The 21053-nt window shown below is 33.0% G+C and overlaps 1 long non-coding RNA gene across 1 annotated transcript; it reads left to right on the top strand.

Moving 5' to 3' along the window:
- Window positions 1-15348: 15348 nt before the first annotated feature.
- On the top strand, window positions 15349-16469 carry LOC141399015 (uncharacterized). The gene is made up of 3 exons (XR_012411747.1): window positions 15349-15495; window positions 15551-15747; window positions 15815-16469. It is a non-coding gene; the product is annotated as an uncharacterized lncRNA (long non-coding RNA).
- The last annotated feature ends 4584 nt before the right edge of the window (window positions 16470-21053 follow it).

The following is a 21053-nucleotide window of genomic DNA, read 5'->3' as shown; positions in this document are numbered from 1 at the left end:
AGATATAATTTTCGATAGAATTGGTATGGTGGGTAATGACATTTTTTGTGAAAATAAAAATTTTTAAAAGAGATTTGTTGGAAGGCTTGAAAAACGATTAGCTGCTATTCTACTCGCGAAAATTGACAAAAGACAATTGATTTTCAACAGCATTGCCATATTGAAATTACTAAATTCAGTTTAAATTTCCTTTTTTGTGCATTAAGAATGTGGATAATGCACGAATTAATTTGAATTAAGGCAGTTAACGCTGCCGTCTGTCTAGGGTATTACACATGTTTATTAATAAAATAAAAAGTAGCAAAAATTTTACTAAAAATTTTCTTAAAATTAACAAAAAGGAGAACAGCTCATTATTTGCACTGTCAACTAAAGAATTGCAAAACACGCAACTTTCCAGCCTTTCACAGTATTTTTCGAAAAGTTGGTTCTAATATTTCGTATGCCCACCTTGGGCATCAATAACAGCTTGTGAACGTCTCTGAATTTAATAAATAACTTTCTGAATGTCGTATTCCAATGCTATTTTTGCTTTCTTCTTGAATGCATTTTATTTAGTCCCTCCAGTTAGTGGGCGACTAATTCCCGAATTTTTTCTTCAGGTGTACCCATGAATCGTCGAAGGGATTAATATCTTTAGACTAAGGTGCCAATCAGTGTGACCGCTGGAAATTTTGAAAAAGTATCATTTCTGGAAAAAAGTGGCACAAGTTTTTTGAAAAAGTAGCACAAAAAGTGTCACAGTTTTTTACTATTGTTAAGGGGTTATATTAAGCACCGATAAGCATACATATATTTAGTGGGATAAATTTCTTGTCCTTAAGCAAAACGGAAAATATCGATTTCGTCATAAATGCGTAAAACAATTAATAAAAATCCCTCGCTCGATATCAATAATAATAATCCCTCAAAAACATATGACGATCGGACCATCTGTTTTCAAGCTACAGTGTGCACCGCTTTCTAATGGTCTGTTCCTTTACTTCTGTAAATGGTAAAACCGGCAAAAGTTGTAAACTGCTGCTATATGAATTGTATTGTGTCTGAATTAAAGGAACGCTTTTCGAGTAAAAATTAGTAAAACTTGAAGATTATTGAACGTAAAGGAACAGAGGTTACAAAAAACACTTCTTTTCTATATATTTGACTTCCATTCTGATAATTTTAATTAATGTAATTCTTGATAAAATTTGATCACATTAATGTTGGTAATAGTAAATTAAGTCTATGCTGGATTTAGCAAATCCAAACGATTTAAGTTGTTATTTTCATACAGTATATGTCAAATAAATCGGGACAACATCGCCCTATAAGTGTAAAGATAGTTACATTTGTGTGCTCGCGTTTAATGGAAAAATTTCAATAGCCGAACGCACACACATACAGCAACACACACTTAGAGACCACCTACGAGTCATTGTTATTTGACTAAGAACCCGTTAAGGATCAATGAATGCGATTGTCGAAATCTTATCCAAAATGATCAAGCCCACTGAGCCACTCATATGATTGTGGCACAGTTCTTCCCGTGGGCTTCATCATTTTGGATAAGATTTCGACAATCGCATTCATCAATGCTTGCCGGGAAGTTTACATTACAATGTATGTAGTTTAAAAAGTGGCACAAGGTATGAAAAAGTAGCACAAAAAATCAAAAAGTGGCACATTTGGTATCAATATAAAAAGGTGGCACAAAAGTATCAATGCCGATAAAAAGTATCAAAATTGATACTTTAGTGGCACAACGGTCACGCTGGTGCCAATGACTTTGGTGCAGTTGTATAACAACCAAGTCCTACATAATATGCCTGTTCGATAACTCTGCAAGTAAAAAGTTTTTGCAAGTTCTTGCAGCTACTTGCAAGACTTCTCAATTCTCTTTTATACTACGTTTACATTTACGAAATCCACTCGATTTCAACTGTCAATTCTATTGCTCAAACGTCAAATGAAATCCAATCGATTTCAGATGAGTTTTCATTTGACGTATACACAAAGGAATTGAGAGATGAAATCGAGTGGATTTCGTAAATGTAAACATAAGCTTACTGAACAAGTTTGTTATCGAAACAAACTTTTGGGTTATCGTACAGACCTAATGCCAAGTTTACACTAGCGCTCCAAAATCCACTGGATTTCACGAAATCCTGAAATACACCCCGGTGTTTACACTTATTTTTTTGTTGATTTCAAACATATCACAATGATCAAGGTAGATGCATATGCGCAGCTGATAGAACATGAATTTTCACCAGTTGTTGTAAATTGAATTAATCATCAAAAATATAAAAATATAGAACTTAACAACTTTATTTGGAAAATTATCGTAAAATTATCTATATATCGTATTAATTGTGCATAGTACTAACAAATGAAAAAATAAAAAAAGATTTTATCGTTGAGATATCATAATAATAAATTTTGATAGATAAAAGTTGTGCTCAGAAGCTGCATAATATTAGTACTTGCAGTAGTTTTCCCGTTTAGTGCTAAAAATGCGTTCCCGTACTCCGAAATCTAGCAAGACTTGCACTTCTCTTTAAACAAAAATAGCGCCGAATAACACCTTCTTCTCCTCTTTTCTGACATACAATTTTGGAATAGTAGAAACTTGCAGCAAGCATGTTCATTGGCATCTTATATGTTAGCTGATACGTTGATTTTAAGATTTATGCGGGAGTTTTCGCAACTTCCGTCATTTTTCCGTTCCCGTATTTTTTAAGAAATTTGGAAGCAATTTTTGACAATTCGCTCTTTTTTCTAACATTACCATTAAAAAAGTACGAGAACACAATGAAAAATAGAATTGTAACAAAGTAATTTAATATTTTTTTAACATTGTTTACAAATTTTGATACTAAAATTTTTTGTTGCAGCAATTGACCATCTACCTTGTTTATTGTGATACGTGAAAAGTGTTGCAACTTTTGGTACTTTTTTAGGCAAAAGCAGGGTTGTATATCATGTGTACTGTGATTTCGATGTTGATTTCGCTGAAATCACGAAATGAGATGATTTCATTTTTGTATGCGAAATCATGATAAGTTTTGCTTGATTCCGCGCGAAATCACGAAACGCCTTCGAAAGACCGTGTTTAGACACTCAAACTGGAAAGAAAATTTTTCTTCTCAATTTCTTTTAAAATTTCCTTGTTGTTTAGACACGGAAATCATGTTTGTGTCAATTTTATAATTTTTCTGATTCTTCTTCACACTCATTTTCTCATTGCGCCGTTCAAAAACAAAGCCAAGGCAAAATTGTAATGAAAAGTAAAAATGGACGTGTGTGATAAACAATTAATTATTAAAGGAACCATTAAATTGCATTTTAATTTTGACATTTCCACTTACATATTTCGAATTGTTTTTGCTTAAAAAATAGTTTTTCCTCCAAATGATTTTTTTTTCTATTGTCTCCGCTGTTGTTTGTTTCTCGACAGAGAAAATAAAATGAAAGAAAATGCAAAAACAAATCTGCAGCCAACTTCAGGTTGTATACGAAGAAAAACAGAATTTGCCAGTACAGAGGTGTGTGTACCCCCTCTTATTCCTCTCTACTCCCTCGCCCATAAACTCAATTTTCTTTCCCATCAACTTTCCCTGTATAAACAGGGACAAATCACGAAACGACGCCGAATGTAAACTAAGCATAAAGCTGAGTACACATTGCCAGTTTTGAATGACAGCTTTGTTGGTGCTTGCTAGTTTGGCCGTTCATTTTTGTCATTCATCATGCAACCACAAAATGTTTTGTGGTTGCTGGACGGTTGGACAGTTATCGATAACTGCAAAATATCGACATTCAAAACTGACAATGTGTACTGCTCTTAATGTCATATTCACACGAGCGTTTCAAATACGTTGTTCGCCTGTCGAACGACGTACACGAGTTAACCCGTTTTCACGACACCATTCGTAATTAACAGAAACATAAACAAATTTTCCTTGTTTTCACGAAAATTTGAACCGAAAACACATAAAATATACATTAAATGAATAGGAAAAGCAATAGACTTTCCTTCAAATGTGTCTTCTATATTTAACTATACACATTTCATTCATTTTTTCCATAAATTCTGAATAATTTTGTATTTTCAATATATTTTTATATGTTTTTTTTTTTCAAAATTAAATAGAGAGAGACATGTCAAAACAATGTTTGTGTATACAGACTTTCAGTTATTTGTTTCCTTTTTGTTTCAGTTTTTTTTACGCGATTTTGAACTAATGGACAAGAAATGTGTGTGGAATTAAGAAGGAAACACAACCATCTTCCTTCTGCATCTATATTGTTACGGAATTAGATTTAACTAATCTCCGTGTAGACGTTGTTTTATTCCCCGATACGATTTGTACCAAATAAAACAGGGTTCGTTTTAGATTACGTTTCTACAATGCTTTATTTACTTTATTACACTTATTCGGAGCGGACTGTTATAGCTAGTCGATGTTTACACTTCGGTATAAAATTCACAACTAAAACGTCATTGCCATTTCCCCTGTATTTATACCCCAAAGTCTCCCTGTTCTAGAAGTATCCACAAAATCTGGTAACATCTCGAATCTGTGCAACGAACACACAGACGCACATTCGCACTAATGGGTACTTTACACGATATGTATTTTACACATGGGCTGTCACTTTGCGTATATATTTTGTATATAAAAAGTGACAACCCATATGTAAAATACATATCGTGTAAAGTACCCATAAGCGAACAACTATACTCACATACATACATGGGGGGGGGGGGGAATACAATTGGACGACAAGCACAGTAATGACGTAACTACAACAACAAACAGATGCAAGAAATAACGAAGTAATGTTTGGTTTACATTCAGCGTCTTTTCGTGATTTCGAAGGCGTTTCGTGATTTCGCGCGGAATCATGCAAAATTTATCATGATTTCGCATACAAAAATGAAATCATCTTATTTCGTGATTTCAGCGAAATCAACATCGAAATCACAGTACACATGATATACAACCTTGCTTTTGCCTTAAAAAGTACCAAAAGTTGCAACACTTTTCACGTATCACAATAAACAAGGTAGATGTGAGAATTGCTGGAACAAAATATGTTAATATCAAAATTTGTAAACAACGTGAAAAAATATTAAATTACATTGTTACAATGCTATTTTTCATTGTGTTCCCGTACTTTTTTTAATGGTAATGTTAGAAAATAGACCGAATTGTCAAAAATTGCTTCCCCATACAAATTTCTTAAAAAATATGGGAACGAAAAAATGACGGAAATTGCAAAAACTCCAGCAAAAATGCCAAAATCAGCGTATCAGCCATCGTGTCCAGATTCCAAAATTCCAAAAAAAATTTTATAGCAGAGAACAGGAGAAGAGCCTTTTATTCAAAATCAAGTGCAAGTCTTGCTAGACTTCGGAGTACTGGAACGCATTTCTAGCACTAAACGGGGAAAATACTGCAAGTAGTAATATTTTGCAGTTTCTGAACACAACTTTTATGTATCAAAATTTATTATTGTAATGTCTCAACGATAAAATCATTTTTTAGTTTTATAGTATTATAAACAATTAATACGATATATAGATAATTTTACGATCATTTTCGAAATGAAGCAGTAAAGTTCTATATTGTCGTAAATTTTTGATGATTAATTCAATTTACAACAACTTTTTTCGAAAATTCATGTTCGATCAGCTGCGCATTTGCATCTACCTTGATTATTGTGATATGCTTGAAATCAACAAAAAATAAGTGTAAACACCGGGGTGTATTTCAGGATTTCGTGAAATCCAGTGGATTTTAGAGCGCAAGTGTAAACTTGGCATAACAAACTAAACAATAATTACATGATTGTGGCAAAACAAAACAGAAGCACATAAATGAAAGGTAAATAACTAGAATAATGAAGAGATTTCTACATGGTAGTTGTTGTTGTTGCTTAAATAAAGTAACTGCGTAATAAAACTTTACGTTACAATTCAAATTTTTAAATTAACGGAAATTAAACTAAATTAACTTAAATCTATCAGTTACATTCGTAACAATATAAAATGTTTAGTTCATTAATTTTCATTCATCTTTTTTCTAAAAATTTTTGTGTTTTCAACAAATTTTTCAATTTTGAATTTAGACATGTCATAAACAATTTTTTCGATAAATTCTTTCATTTGTTAAGGGGAGTACACACTAACAGTCAAAACTGACAGTCAACGTACTTTAAGGACAATTTTCCAGCAAATAACAACCTTTATTTAGCTAAAAACGTTTGAAATACAATATTTACGATATTATTTAGAGATTATAAAAGAAATTTTTCAATTAGGCTTTGATATTCACGAAATAGACCTCGATGACTGTCAGTTTTGCTTGTCAATGTGTGCTATACTTTAGGGATGGGACTTTTTTATTCGTCGCTCAGAGAGTATTTCTAATCGAACAACATAATAGCCCGTTTCCACGGTACGTCGTTCGTTCTCTATTTGTTGTTCGACCCATAACTACGAATAAATTACTTATTTGACCACACAAAATTCTATGAACGAACGACGATTTTTCTACGTTGTTCGATTAGAAATACTCTCTGAACGACGAATAAGTAAGTCCCATCCCTAACAAATGAGAGAATTTATCGAAAAAATTAATTATGACATGTCTAAATTCAAAATTGAAAAATTTGTTGAAAATACAAAATTTTTTAGAAAAAGGGAAAAAGATGAATGAAAATTAATAAACTGTACATTTTATATAGATGCACAAGGAATATGATTGTGTTTCCTTCTTAATTCCACACACATTTCTTGTCCATTAGTTCAAAATCGCGTACAAAATCAGAAACAAATAACTGAAAGTCTGTATACACAAACATTGTTTTGACATTTCTCCCTCTCTCTCTTTAATTTTGAAAATAGAAACATATACAAATATATTGAAAATACAAAATTATTCAGAATTTATGGAAAAAATGCATGGTAGAAAAAGAAAAGGTAGCAGCAATACACAGCTGACTGAACTGGGTTGTAACGTTAGTGTCAAATTTCGATGTACATTAGGAAAATATATTTTTTGCAGCAATACACAGCTGACTGAACTGGGTTGTAACGTTAGTGTCAAATTTCGATGTACATTAGGAACATATATTTTTTGAGAAAAAAAATATCATTCGGAAAAACATTTCCCAGAAAGACTTCTTCATATCAATGATATGTAACCTCCTCCAAGTTCGAACGATAAGAAGCGCCGTAAATCCTCGCTTGTAGAGGCGATACAACGTTTGTTAATATGTGAGGTATTTTGTTAAAATTTAAAAAATAAAGCCCTAATAAACATGTGGTTCTTTGATTTCTAAAACAAAACATTGAAACAGCTCCTCCTTTTTCTTTGAATTTCCAGCGACTCCAAACTTTTCTGCAAGAATTCTACTTTCTGCGAGAATTTATGCATTTAGTGGAATGATGTGGAAACATAAAAATTGAAAATGTAACGAATTTTCATTCATGTTTTCCAAAATATTCAACCAAATGCGAAAAATTATTAGTTTTTTTTTTAAATTCCAATAATTTATAGACATTTCCTTGTTTTGTTTACAAATACAACTGGCAGTAACGTTACAAACAAAAACAAATTACTTTGTGGTTGTTGTTCGAGTTGTATTTGTTGTAGTATTAACTTTACCTTAGCTGTGTTCCAGAACTAAAAAGTTTTTACAATTTTTACGACTTTTACACATTTTACTCGAAAAAGCGTTCCCGTACACAAAAAAGTTGTAAAATGTTCACTTCTCTTTAAACAAAAATGGCGCTGAATGACGCTCTCTTTAAAAACTTTTTACACGACAAATTCGGGCGAGTAAAAAAATAGTAACATGGTTGCCGGCGTCTGATTGGCTGATGCGCCGACTTTGACATTTGTTCCAGTTTTTTTGACGTATTTTCCATTTTTCCGTTCCCGAACTATTTCAAAAAACTTGTGTGTGACAACAAATTTTTTGCAGTTCTCTCTTTTACGAGTTTTACCACTAAAAAGTGCGGGAATGAAGCTCTTATATTTGTTCTACCATGGAAAAAATGAATGAAATGCGTTTAGTTAAAAATAGAAGATACTCGTACACTTGAAGGAAAGCCTATTGCTTTTCCTATTAATTTAATGTATGTTTTATTGGTTTTTGGTTCAAATTTTCGTGAAAACAAGGAAAAAAAATGAAGGAAATTTTGTTTATGTTTCTGTTAATTACGAATGGTGTCGTGGAAACGGGTTAATTCGTGTACGCCGTTCGACAGGTGAACATGACATAAAAAAATGGTATGATCATTAGGCCGGGGCGATTTGAAAACCTTATGTTTGGTTTACATTCGGCGTCTTTTCGTGATTTCGAAGGCGTTTCGTGATTTCGCGCGGAATCAAGCAAAAATTATCATGATTTCGCATACAAAAATGAAATCATCTCATTTCGTGATTTCAGCGAAATCAACATCGAAATCACAGTACACATGATATACAACCCTGTTTGTGACTTAAAAAGTACCAAAAGTTGCAACACTTTTCACGTATCACAATAAACAAGGTAGATGGTCAATTGCTGCAACAAAAAATTTTAGAATCAAAATTTTTAAACAACGTGAAAAAAATATTAGATTACTTTGTTACAATGCTATTATTCATTGCGTTCTCGTACTTTTTTAATGGTAATGTTAGAAAAAAGAGCGAAATGTCTAAAATTGCTTCCCCATACAAATTTCTTAAAAAATACGGGAACGAAAAAATGACGGAAATTGCAAAAACTGCAGCAAATCAACGTATCAGCTATCGTATTTAGATGATAATGAACATGTTGCTAGTTTCTACTATGCCAAAATTGTATGGCAGAAAACAGGAGAATAGGGTGTTATTCGGCGCTATTTTTGTTTAAAGAGAAGTGTAAGTCTTGCTAGACTTCGGAGTACGGGAACGGGTTCTATACACAATTAATACGATATATAGATAGTTTTACGATAATGTTCGAAATAAAGTTGTAAAGTTCTATATTGTTGTATATTTTTGATGACTAATTCAATTTGCAACAACTTGTTTTGAAAATTCATGTTCGATCAGCTGCGCATATGCATCTACCTTGATCATTGCGATATGTTTGAAATCAACAAAAAAATAAGAGTAAACACCGGGATGTATTTCAGGATTTCGTGAAATCCAGTGGATTTTAGAGCGCAAGTGTAAACTTGGCATTAGCCATTTGTTAACCGATTTAAACAAACAATAATTTGTTCCAAGGATATTATTCACCCCTTTAAAAGGAAGAAGGATGAAAATGTAAGAAACCCAGATTTTCACTACTTTTTATTTATTTTATTTATTTATTTATTTCTTCACTTGTAACACAGAAGCCTTCTTGGCCTAATAAACGTATTACATAGCATTGTAATATTCCTGATAATTCAAATAATTCCATGATATTGGCTCCCCAGCCTTATTTACTTTAAATATAGGATAAATTATTAAAAGAAAGTTACATTGTCCATTAGCAACATATGTATGTAGTAGCCTAAAACATATGAATTGTGCGTTTCCGTGCAAAAAACTTACAAATAATTCATGATACATATATGTAACTTAAATAACTGCATAGCGTTACTGTTAAGGGAAAAGAGCAATGGTTAGACTAATCCTCTCCTCTCCGACAAATGATCACGAAGTTTTAACCGAAATGCATTATTCGAATGTGAAAATAAACGCAACACTAAAGGGAGGTAGTTCCAACATCTTGCCACGCGCACCACATATGAATCTTCAAACACGGAGTTATGAATTAGAGGGATGGTGATCTGTGGGTTTCTACTTGAAAAGAATGTAAATAATGTACACAACGATCTAGGTGCACCCGTTTTAATAAACTTGTAAAAATATAAGATATTTCTTATATTAACATAATCACTCCACGAAGAGCCTAAAAAGTCAAGAACAAACTGGGATATATGTTCACGATTGTTAACATTATAAACAAACCTAGCCATCGTATTCATAATATGCTGTAGTTTAGTAAAATTACCTACTGATGTTCCAGATATAACTTCTAAGGGGTAGTTTACACTATATGTAAATGTCATATGACACAAAATAAAATCATTCCATATCTACCCACGGAGGCAATGTGGAGACATAGTTTTATAACATTATTGCTGGTGTGGATGCACAGAGTGAATTGCGTAAGTAAAATCTCCAATATTGCACATATTAGCGAATATATAACGATGGAAAAGTTCATGTCATATGACATTTACATATAGTGTAAACTACCCTAAAGCATATAATATATGCGGCATCATCAGTGCATGGGCAAGTTTCGTCCTAACCCATTGAGGCAAATAAATACTAGTGGAGTACAATTTACGCAAAATCAAATAGATTCTATTGTCCAAAATAACTCCCAAACACCTATGTTTATCCACAACATCAACTCTTGAACCCTCAATATAAATGTCAATATCTTGAACGTGAGAACCAAACATCATAATTTTCGTTTTCAGCGGGTTAATTTGTAACGAGTTAGATCGAGTCCATCTTATTATGTCATCTAAACAACAGTTCATTGTATTCTCCAAGTAACCGATACAATTAGTTTGAGCCTTAAATAGCAACAGCATATCATCAGCAAATACAAACAATGAACAAATATTAAGATCAATACATTCAGAGAGGTCATTTAGGTAAAGAATAAAAAGTAAGGGACCTAAGATCGACCCTTGTGGTACCCCTGAAGATAGTGAGACAGTCCTAGATCTAACTCCGTTCATCTCAACATATTGGGTTCTTCCACTAACATACGACATTATCATTTTGCAGGCTGAATAAGAGAAATCAAACTTGCTTTTGAGTTTATTTATCAAGGTATTATATGAAATCGAATTAAAAGCTTTGGATATATCCAACGCAAGTAACGTGCTCATTTTTACCGTTACTAAAACTACTTTTACCGTTATAAAAAAATAAAACGAAGTGACCCCAACGAACGAAAGGCATTGTCGTTGTCCATGGATCCCAACACGATATAATTTTGCATCAGAACATTTGAATATTTTTCTGGTCAACTTTTGTAGCACAGTGTCATTTATTGACATTTTTCGAAAAGTTTGCACCTTCAGAAGTTCAAAACTGCCTGAAGGAGCGTCCCAATGCTGTTATATGCCAAAATATCAAAAAAAGTCAATAAAAAACTTAAAGTCAAAATCGGGAGGCTCGATTTTCACGGTAGATATATGGTCCAGTGGACTTTTTTGCTCTATTCAATCCCAGGAATCAGGAACGTGAAGGGCTCATTGAGGTTTTTTTCCTTCCACACAAATCGCCCCACCCTAATGATTATGGTACAATAATTTGGAAGGTAGGTCAGGTTCGAACAAATTGTGAAAAACAAGGCCTGGGTGTATTTGCTTATTCTGTTAGAATTACCATAACTGAATATGCAACAGATTGTACTGTTTATTTGATATTTTGGATCATTAACTAAAAACGCGAAAAATGAATGGGAGTCTAAGTTTTCTTTACAGAGTCAGCTTCTCTATATGTTCAAAAGTTTGTTTCATCACAATGTTGTAATAAATACAAATAATAAATGTTTCATTTTCATTTCATTTTTATTTACTTAATAATGCAGAAGCTGAAGGCAGCCAAATAATTACATTACAGTAAGTTCTACTTTAATTCAATGGATCATACAACATGATTTCAAGCAATTAATATTAAATGTAAAAAAATCCAAACTGAGGAAAAAATGTATATATGTATATGTTAACAGTAATAAGCATACAAAATATATAAATCAACTAAGAGAACTACTATACTTGGTGCCACTATTGTGGATAACTTATGAGACCTGATCTAAAACAAAATCTGTATATTTTTGTTTAAATAAATGTTGTAATAACAATTTTCATTTCGACTGAATTATAATATGTATAAAACATTTTGTCATATTTTTCAAAACCATACACAATTTGTGTATACTGATTTGAAAGAATAAGCAAACCAATAGAAAAAAATTGTAATCAGCTGTTTGCTATGCCCTACCTTCATGGTACAATTAGAAAGGTAGATGCCTCAGCCCAGCTGATCGAATCTAAAACGTCAAAAAACTAGGAATGCGCCATGAAAAATCAAAACAAAAAACCATATGATTCGGTAAGTAAGAGATAGCATGTCTACACTTTATAGGCAAACACAAGCGATAAAAAGAAACAACAAGGGACCATTTGGCGAAAATTTTGACAGTTTACATTACAAAAAAGTTGCTTTGTTGTAGCAATTCGCCGATGCATCTACCTTTCTTATTGTACCATGCCTACCTTGTAATATCGATAAATTCGAAAAATAAGTCCCAATTTACATTAGGCGAGTTTACTTGCGGCAATTGTCAATTTGAAGGAGAGGGAGGTGAGGCATATGGTAACCCTTTGCCTCTCAACACCCTCTCTCACCTACAAACTGACACTTGCCGCAAGTAAACTCGCCTAATGTAAATTGGGACTTACCGGTAATCGACTATATGATATCATTAACATTCACAAAGGTAGACCCCAAAAATAAATATTTAACTTAAAACGTAAATTAAAAAAACAAAATTATGAATGAAAAGTATTGAATATCTGTTGAATTGTTTGAATAATACATTGAACAATAATTTCGGAATGAAGTCGTGCTAAGAACATGTACGAAATTATTTATTATTGCAAAATCTTTTTGACAGTGTTATAACTGATTGCTGATGCATCTACCTTAATAAATGTACGGTGGTTTGTGTCAAATAGCAATATTAAAAAAACAATTGCTGGTTAGCGCGATATTTTAAGAAAAAAATAAATAAAATCGAACCCTCTGTGCTTTTTTTATTATCATCTTCTGATGAAGAAGATGAAACAAATGTTAATTTAAGTCCCGGTCTACACTAGCGTGAATTTCATGAAATTAGGTGTTCTTAAATCGAATTCCCCACTACAGCAATTTTATGATTTTACTTTACTATGGAGGTCGATCTATAGACGCATAATTTCATGCAATTTTTTCGATGAAATCACTCTAGTGTGGACCGGGACTAAGCTGTGTAAGAAGCTGTGTAATAGCTGGTTTATACTTATGCTCTAAAATTTACTAGATTTCACGAAATCCTGAAATACACCCCGTTGTTTACACTTATTTTCGCAGATTTAATTTGTCGGTAAAAATATACGAAAATATGTTATCGTTGAACCATCGTAATTAGAAATTTTTATTGATTCCAGAACTGCAAGAATCAACAAATTTTTACCATTTTTTTAGATAATATAAAAGAACTATTGTTATCGTAGTAAAAATTTTAGATTATTGCGGGTTCTGGAACATGCATAAAGTTGTGTTCCAGAACACTACTTGCACTATTTTCCACCGTTTTGTGCTAGAAATGCGTTGCCGTACTAAACTTGCATTTCTCTTTAAACTAAAATGGAGCAGAATAACATTTTCTGCTATACAAATTTGGCCGAGTAGAAACTAGCAGCTTGTTTGCTGGCATCTGATTGGCTGATGCATTGATTTTGACCATTCTTCTAGAGTTTTTGCAATTTCTGCCATTTTTCTGTTACCGCGCTGTTTGGACATATTTGTATGGGAAAGTATTTTTTAATATTTCGCTCATTTGCTAATTTTACCATGAAAAAAGTAGAGAACACTATGAAAAATTAACATTGTAACAAAGTAATTTAATTTTTTTTACTTTGTTTACAAATTTTGATATCAAAAAAATTTTATTGCAGCAATTCGTCATATACCTTGTTTATTGTGATACGTGAAAAGTGTTGCAAATTTTGGTACTTTTTTAGGCAAAACAGGGTTGTATATCATGGGTACTGTGAATTCGATGTTGATTTCGCTGAAATCACGAAATGAGATGAATTAATTTTTGTACGCAAAATCATGAAAAATTTTGCTTGATTTCGCGCGAAATCATGAAACGCCTACGAAATGACGAAACGAATGTTTGGTTTACATTCGGCGTCGTTTCGTGATTTCGAAGGCGTTTCGTGATTTCGCGCGGAATCAAGCTAAATTTATCATGATTTCGCATACAAAAATGAAATCATCTCATTTCGTGATTTCAGCGAAATCAACATCGAAATCACAGTACACATGATATACAACCCTGGTTTGGCCTAAAAAAGTACCAAAAGTTGCAACACTTTTCACGTATCATAATAAATAAGGTAGATGGTCAATTGCTGCAACAAAAAATGTTAGTATAAAAATTTGTAAACAATGTGACAAAATTATTAAATTATTTTGTTACAATCATGGCAGAACTACCAGGTAGTCGTATCACACCAGCTGATCGAATATGAAAAGTCAAATCCCTATATAAAAAAAATATTTTTGTTATTTCCCCAACAACATAAAGAAAGTTTTGACATAACATATTCAAAATTTTACGATGCCACTACCTGGGTAATTGTTCCATGGTTACAATGCTATTTTTTATTGTGTTCCCGTACTTTTTTAATGGCAATGTTAGAAAAAAGAGCGAATTGTCAAAAATTGCTTCCTCATACAAATTTCTTAAAAAATTCGGGAACGCAAATATGACGGAAATTGCAGAAACTCCTGCATAAATGTCAAAATCAACGTATCAGCTATCATATTAGATGCCAATAAAAATACTTGCTGCTAGTTTCTACTAGGCCAAAACTGTATGGCAAAAAACAGAAGAATGTGAATAATCCCATTGATTGGTTCTGAGCACAACTTTTATCTATCAAAATTTATTATTATTGGTCTGTTCCTTTACTTTTGAAAATGGCAAAACCGGCAAAAGTAGCAAAAGTTGTGAACTGCTCTCATATGAATTGTATGGTGTCAGAAGTAAAGGAACGCTTTTCGAGTAAAAAGTGGTAAAACTTGAAGATTCTTGCACGTAAAGGAACAGATCTTATGATGTTTCAACGATAAAATCATTTTTTTTCATTTGTTAGAATTAATACAATATATAGATAATTTTAAAATTCAAATTTGTTGTATTATCGACCTTTTTATGTTATTAACTATAATTACTCAAGATAATTTTACGATAATTTTCCAAATAAAGTTGTAAACATGGTACAATAATTCTTAGGTAGGCCACAGCTAACAGCTGATTACAATTTTTTTTTTTGTTATGGCTTAACCTGTCAAAACCGTGTTGACACGCAGAGTTGATATTTATTATTGATCAAAAAATTCAACCCTGTTTTGTTTTCATTTTAACATTTCGTTCTTCTTCATTGTTTACTCATCCGTTATCATTTTTGCGTTTTAGTTATTTCGTTAGAAAAACTAATTTGTTTGATAACGTCTTAATTGGGCAGAAAAGTGTTTATTGCAAAATAAAAATGAGGTATTGTGTTTTATGTAAAAGAACTGTATTCAAAAACATTTCTTCAGAATTCCAGCGGACAAAGAAAAAGGTTACGGTGGTGCCGAAGGCTGTTCCAATTGTTGCTGCAAAAAACATTCCGAGGTAAGCATGCAGTATATGTATTGTGTTTAGATAAATATTAACGACGTGTTTCCAGAATGATTGGCCAGCACTTTTCGCAGGACGAAATCAATATGGAAGACTTCTAAAATGAGTTTGACGAAAAAGTTATAATCTGATATATGAAATTTCAATTTAGAATGGAAGTGCTGAACTTGATAGAACGAGATGATCAAATGGACAACCAATTCAGGAAGTAGAGTCGGAGCACCAAATGGAAAACCAAGGAGAGGAGTAAGTTGCTAATATTGCTTCGCATGTATTTTTTCATAAGATGCACACATGTGTTCACTGTTTTCAGTTTGGTCAAGTCCAAGTTTTGTTCCAGAACCTGCAAGAAGCTACTATTTTTACTATATGTAAATGGCAACAGTGAACATAGAATTAATGTCCGTCCGTTTGCCTGTCATATTGGATTAGTTGCATATGTAATGGAATCTGATGCGGTATACCATTGATATAAAATATATTTTCTGATTTGTAAAATACACAACATCTACCCAACGAAGATAACATATCTCATATGCGAATCAGTCTACAACCATGTTTCCCAATCTTCTTATATGAAATATCATTCGTATTACTTCACTTTTACGTCAAACTAAAGCCAGAATATACATATCGCAACTGTTCCATAAAAGGATGGTCGTTGAAAATTTTCAATTCCTTGTTTAAATTGCTCACAGTGACACTTAAAATATTGAGCCAATGTATGTATGTACCTCTATTGAATTCAACACGATTCCCCGATTGATAACAATAACATTTCCCAAAGAAGAATGTACCGATGTACACTTATAAGTATCGGAAGTGATATATATACATGGTACAATAATGTTATGTTAAAATGATTGCCTTAATTTGATCCCTTCTTTAATGTTTTTATGCTTCTAATTTCAGACATATATCAATGGAATATGTTGTTCAAATGACAGATTGTGCTAGATTTGCACAGACCGAGTGAGTATGCATTTGAAATATTATACTTTATTGTTACTTCAAATAATTGATTTTATGAAATAAACAATTTATAACAAGTCAGTAAAGGCTATAGTCGGGACCGGGCCGACCATGTGATACCCTACACCACTACCCCTGTACATAAGCTTTTCACTGGTAAATATTTATTTTAGGGAATATAATCCGACTACCACCAAACATGATATGCCTCTTTCTCTCTGGGACCCCTATAAGCAACCAACATTTCGTGACCATCCGATCAAAATTACGACCTGTAGCTTGATTCCAAAAAATGGAAGAATTGGATGCATTACCGACTATTGCGCTATCTCCCTTGTTTGCCCACTTTCGCCAACCTGCTTTACACCAATGTAAAGGTAATATTTTCTTCTTCCATTGACAGGCTTTGCCGTTGGAATACCCCTACTAAAAACCGATATATTCACAAAGAATAAAACTTTGAATTTGTCTCGAAATGAGTTTTTCTCCATTCCGACCCCTAAATATTATCCGACTATCACTATATCATCCGACTATCACAATAGGCTTCTTCCTCTGTGGGGCTCCCACCTACCTCCAAAATTTCGTCCATATCCGATCAAAATTCCAACTTGTAGCGTGATTACAAAAAATGGAAAAATTGGATATATTACTGAATTTTGCAATATCTCGAATTGCTCACTTACGCCAACATACTTTGCATCAATATAAACGAGATCTTTTCTTCTTCCATTGACGGGTATTCCTTTTGGAATACTCCAACCAGAAGCGGAGATATTCGCATAAGAAAAAACTTTGACTTTTCTCCACATAAGCTTTTCGCTTATTCCGACTCCTGAATATTATCCGACCATCGCCAAACTAAATAGGCTTCTTCTGTGGGACCCGCATCAACTCCCAAAAAATTCGTGACGATACGATCAAAATTGCGACCTGTAGCGTGATTACAAAAAATCGGAAAATGGGATGCATTATCGACTATTGTCATATCTCTGCTATTTGACCACCTACGAGAACCTACTTCAAAGACATAGAATTGTAAAGACTGGAAAAGGTGCATAATGCAAATATGTTTATGAAACAAAGTATATAAACATTTTATCAACAACAGGGGTATGTTAATGTTAAAAACTCCATTAAAGCGCATTTCGGCTTATACGAATTGTAGGAAAGGAAAAAGTTGGACTTACCCAGCGAAAAGTTTGCCTCCAAAGAGGCAGTTAAATGATATGTACAAGTGATTTGGAAGTGCATCAAATTATGCATTTTCACTCATGATTTTTACAAGGGAGTGACCCCGGAAAGAGGCACTCCATTGCACCGCATTTTAATTGACCCTTTGGCATTGCATTTTAACTGAACCTTTGGCACCGCATTTTAACTGAACCTTTGGCACCGCATTTTAACTGACCCTTTGGCATTGCATTTTAACTGACCCTTTGGGGTAGAATAGGAGGCAGTCCAGAGCACGTGTTTTGAATAACAAAATAAAATGCATTTATTATTTGTGTAAAACAAAAATATTAATAACTTTATTAAATTAACACAAATTATGAGAATTCTCTATTGAATTAAATCGAATTAAAACGCACATGTTTCCTCCGCTTTTCATTTAATCCAAACTTAAGTGCTTTTGCTTCATCTGCTAAATGGGTTTGATATTGTCTTTCCATCACCAGTTAAGATTTCGACATGTACTCCAACAGCACTCCATTGGGAAATTTTCTTCTCGTGAGTTACCGGAAAAATGTTCACAAATTAAATATTATTTAGTTTGTATTTACAAATGTTTACAAAAATGTTAACACGATTATCTCTTTTTGCCTGTAGAGATGAACAAACTGATTTATGTACATGTAGGGATCTCTAACAACTGCTAATAAAATGTAGTGAACGGAGTGTCTTTTTCACGACTCCGTTTGCACTGCATCCGGATGCTGTTAAATTGTGAGGAATTGGAGTGCCTTTTTCACGACTCCGTTGAACTGCCTCCGGATGTTGTTAAAATGTGACAAAGGATGTGATTCTTTGGATTGCATCCAAATGCGGTTAAAATGTGAGGAATGGAGTGCCTTTTTCACGACTCCGTTTGAACTGCATAAAAACATGCCGTGAAAGAACTAGTCTACATTGCACTACTTCCAATTTATTTTGCTGGGTAGGATTGTATTCCATAGCAGTTTCCAGTTCGTTGAATTTGAATTAAGCGGTTAAAAACGCCTGAAATTGTTAACTACATAACAGAATGTTGTTACATCTTTGCCTACTTTACATCGTTGTAAAGTTGATATTTTCTACTTTCTTTGCCAGGTTTTGCTTTTGATATCCCTCTTAAAGAAACAGAGATATTGGCTTTATAATAAAATGTTGACTTTTCTCCGAATAAGTGTTTTGCCAATTCTGACCCCTAAATATTATCCGATCATCACCAAAATCAATAGGCTTCTTCCTCTGTGAGACTCGCATTAACCCTCAAAATTTTGTGACGATTCGATCAATTGCGACCTGTAGCGTGATTACAAGGTTTAGATGGACAGACAGGCGGACGGACGGACACACATAGCCAGATCAAACTCAGCTCGTCGAGACATTCATTTTGGTATATATAAGTATGGGTCTACGACCATTATTTCGATGTGTTACAAACTTTTTGGCCAAAACCAACTTATAATACCCTCCCCACATAGTGCTGTAGGGTATAATTACACTGTGCAACAAAATTCAATTTTTTCAAAATGATGCGAAAAATCGAGTAGATTATGAAAGTAGAGCTAAAAATATGAGACACGTGTATCGGCGTTTTAAAAATTTACGTCGTAAACTAACCAACATAGGCGGGGCAAGTTCCGCCCATTTTTAAATTTTTCGAAATATTCGAGTTAAGATATCTTTGAATCCTTGCATTTCAGGTATATAGTGTCTTTGGCAACTTTACAGAGGAATATGTGGGCAATATTTTTGTTAAGAATTTTAACCCTCAAGCGGTTCATCAAAAGGGTCTTTTTTGTCCTTTTTTCAAAAATCTTTCAAAAACTCCTTAAAAATGTGACTGTATCAAATCCAAATATTCTACAAAATTGTTCGCCATAAAATTTTACTATAGGTCTCAGAATACACCAAATCTGCAGCTCTTGTCTAATCGCCAGGAATCACTAAAAACGAAAAACACGTTTTAGGGTTAAAGTCGGACTTCATCTGAGTTTATTCAAAATTGTCCAACAAAACATAATTTTAGAGGGATGACGTCAAAGACAAAAATATTCTCCGTCAAATTTTACTATAGGTCACCAAAGAAATGAAATGCCTATTTACATTATATATCATAAAAATATCAGTATCAATTTTGCTGAAAAAACATGAAAATATTTCCCAATCTTTTTGATGAAAAATTGTTCCTTCTTTTTTCGAGTTTATAAATGAAAGTAATATGAAACTTGGTTATAGGTGAAAAGTGTCAAAAGATGAAAAATTCTACACAAAATTTCACTATGAGTTTCAGAATAAACCATATATCTAGCTATACTATTTCCTTAAAAAAATTCGATTCCAAATTTATATATATTTGGATGAAATTATATGTTTTAATTTTGGACTGTTAATTTTACATAATCCCATACTGGATCAAAATCTAGCAAAATCCTTTACTTTTTGGGAATATTGTTTAAGAAAGAAATGTTCCAAATGAAATTTCATTATGGGTCTCTGAATAAAAGAAATCTGTAACCATAGTATATAACATTCTTAGCAGCACTTGTTTTTGATATATATGTATGTTTTAGGGCCATATTTCCCAATTTTCATACAGTTTGTCGTTGTGATTGGATACTGTAAATATCATATTGATGGTTTTTCGTTGTGAATTCATACAGAAGATGTTGTGCGTTCCATTTATAATGCTTTTGAAATATTTGAAACCCACATTGGACCTGCCGAAATCGCGTATTTTTAGTACTTTCAACTTAAATTCCGTAGTTTGGATAAGCCATTGGTTGCTTATATTGTAAGTGAAAATACATTAGAGGTCTAAGGCTATGGTCAAGTGAAAATATAGGTGTCATATGGGCTCTCACATGCACAATTTGGCGTGGTCCAAAAAACTACAACGATGGGACTAACTCCTACTTTGGTGGCATTTACGGATTAAAACATAGAAATTGACGTAAATGACTATATCGTAACTGGGTTCGTTATGGTCATTCATGATACAGCTATTTATGTCAAATGCTAGTGTTAATTCCGTAAATGCCACCAAAGTAGGAGTTAGTCCCATCGTTGTAGTTTTTTGGACCACACCAAATTGTGCATGTGAGAGCCCATATGACACCTATATTTTCACTTGACCATAGCCGTAGACCTCTAATGTATTTTCACTTACAATATAAGCAACCAATGGCTTATCCAAACTACGGAATTTAAGTTGAAAGTACTAAAAATACGCAATTTGGGCAGGTCCAATGTGGGTTTCAAATATTTCAAAAGCATTATAAATGGAACGCACAACATCTTCTGTATGAATTCACAACGAAAAACCATCAATATGATATTTACAGTATCTAATCACAACGACAAACTGTATGAAA

This window comes from Musca autumnalis, unplaced genomic scaffold (genome assembly GCF_047663935.1).
Source record: "Musca autumnalis isolate F117 unplaced genomic scaffold, ASM4766393v1 scaffold_3, whole genome shotgun sequence".
Lineage (NCBI taxonomy): Eukaryota > Metazoa > Arthropoda > Insecta > Diptera > Muscidae > Musca > Musca autumnalis.
The sequence above is the reverse complement of the archived record's forward strand: the minus strand, read 5'-3'. Positions and strand labels throughout refer to the sequence as shown.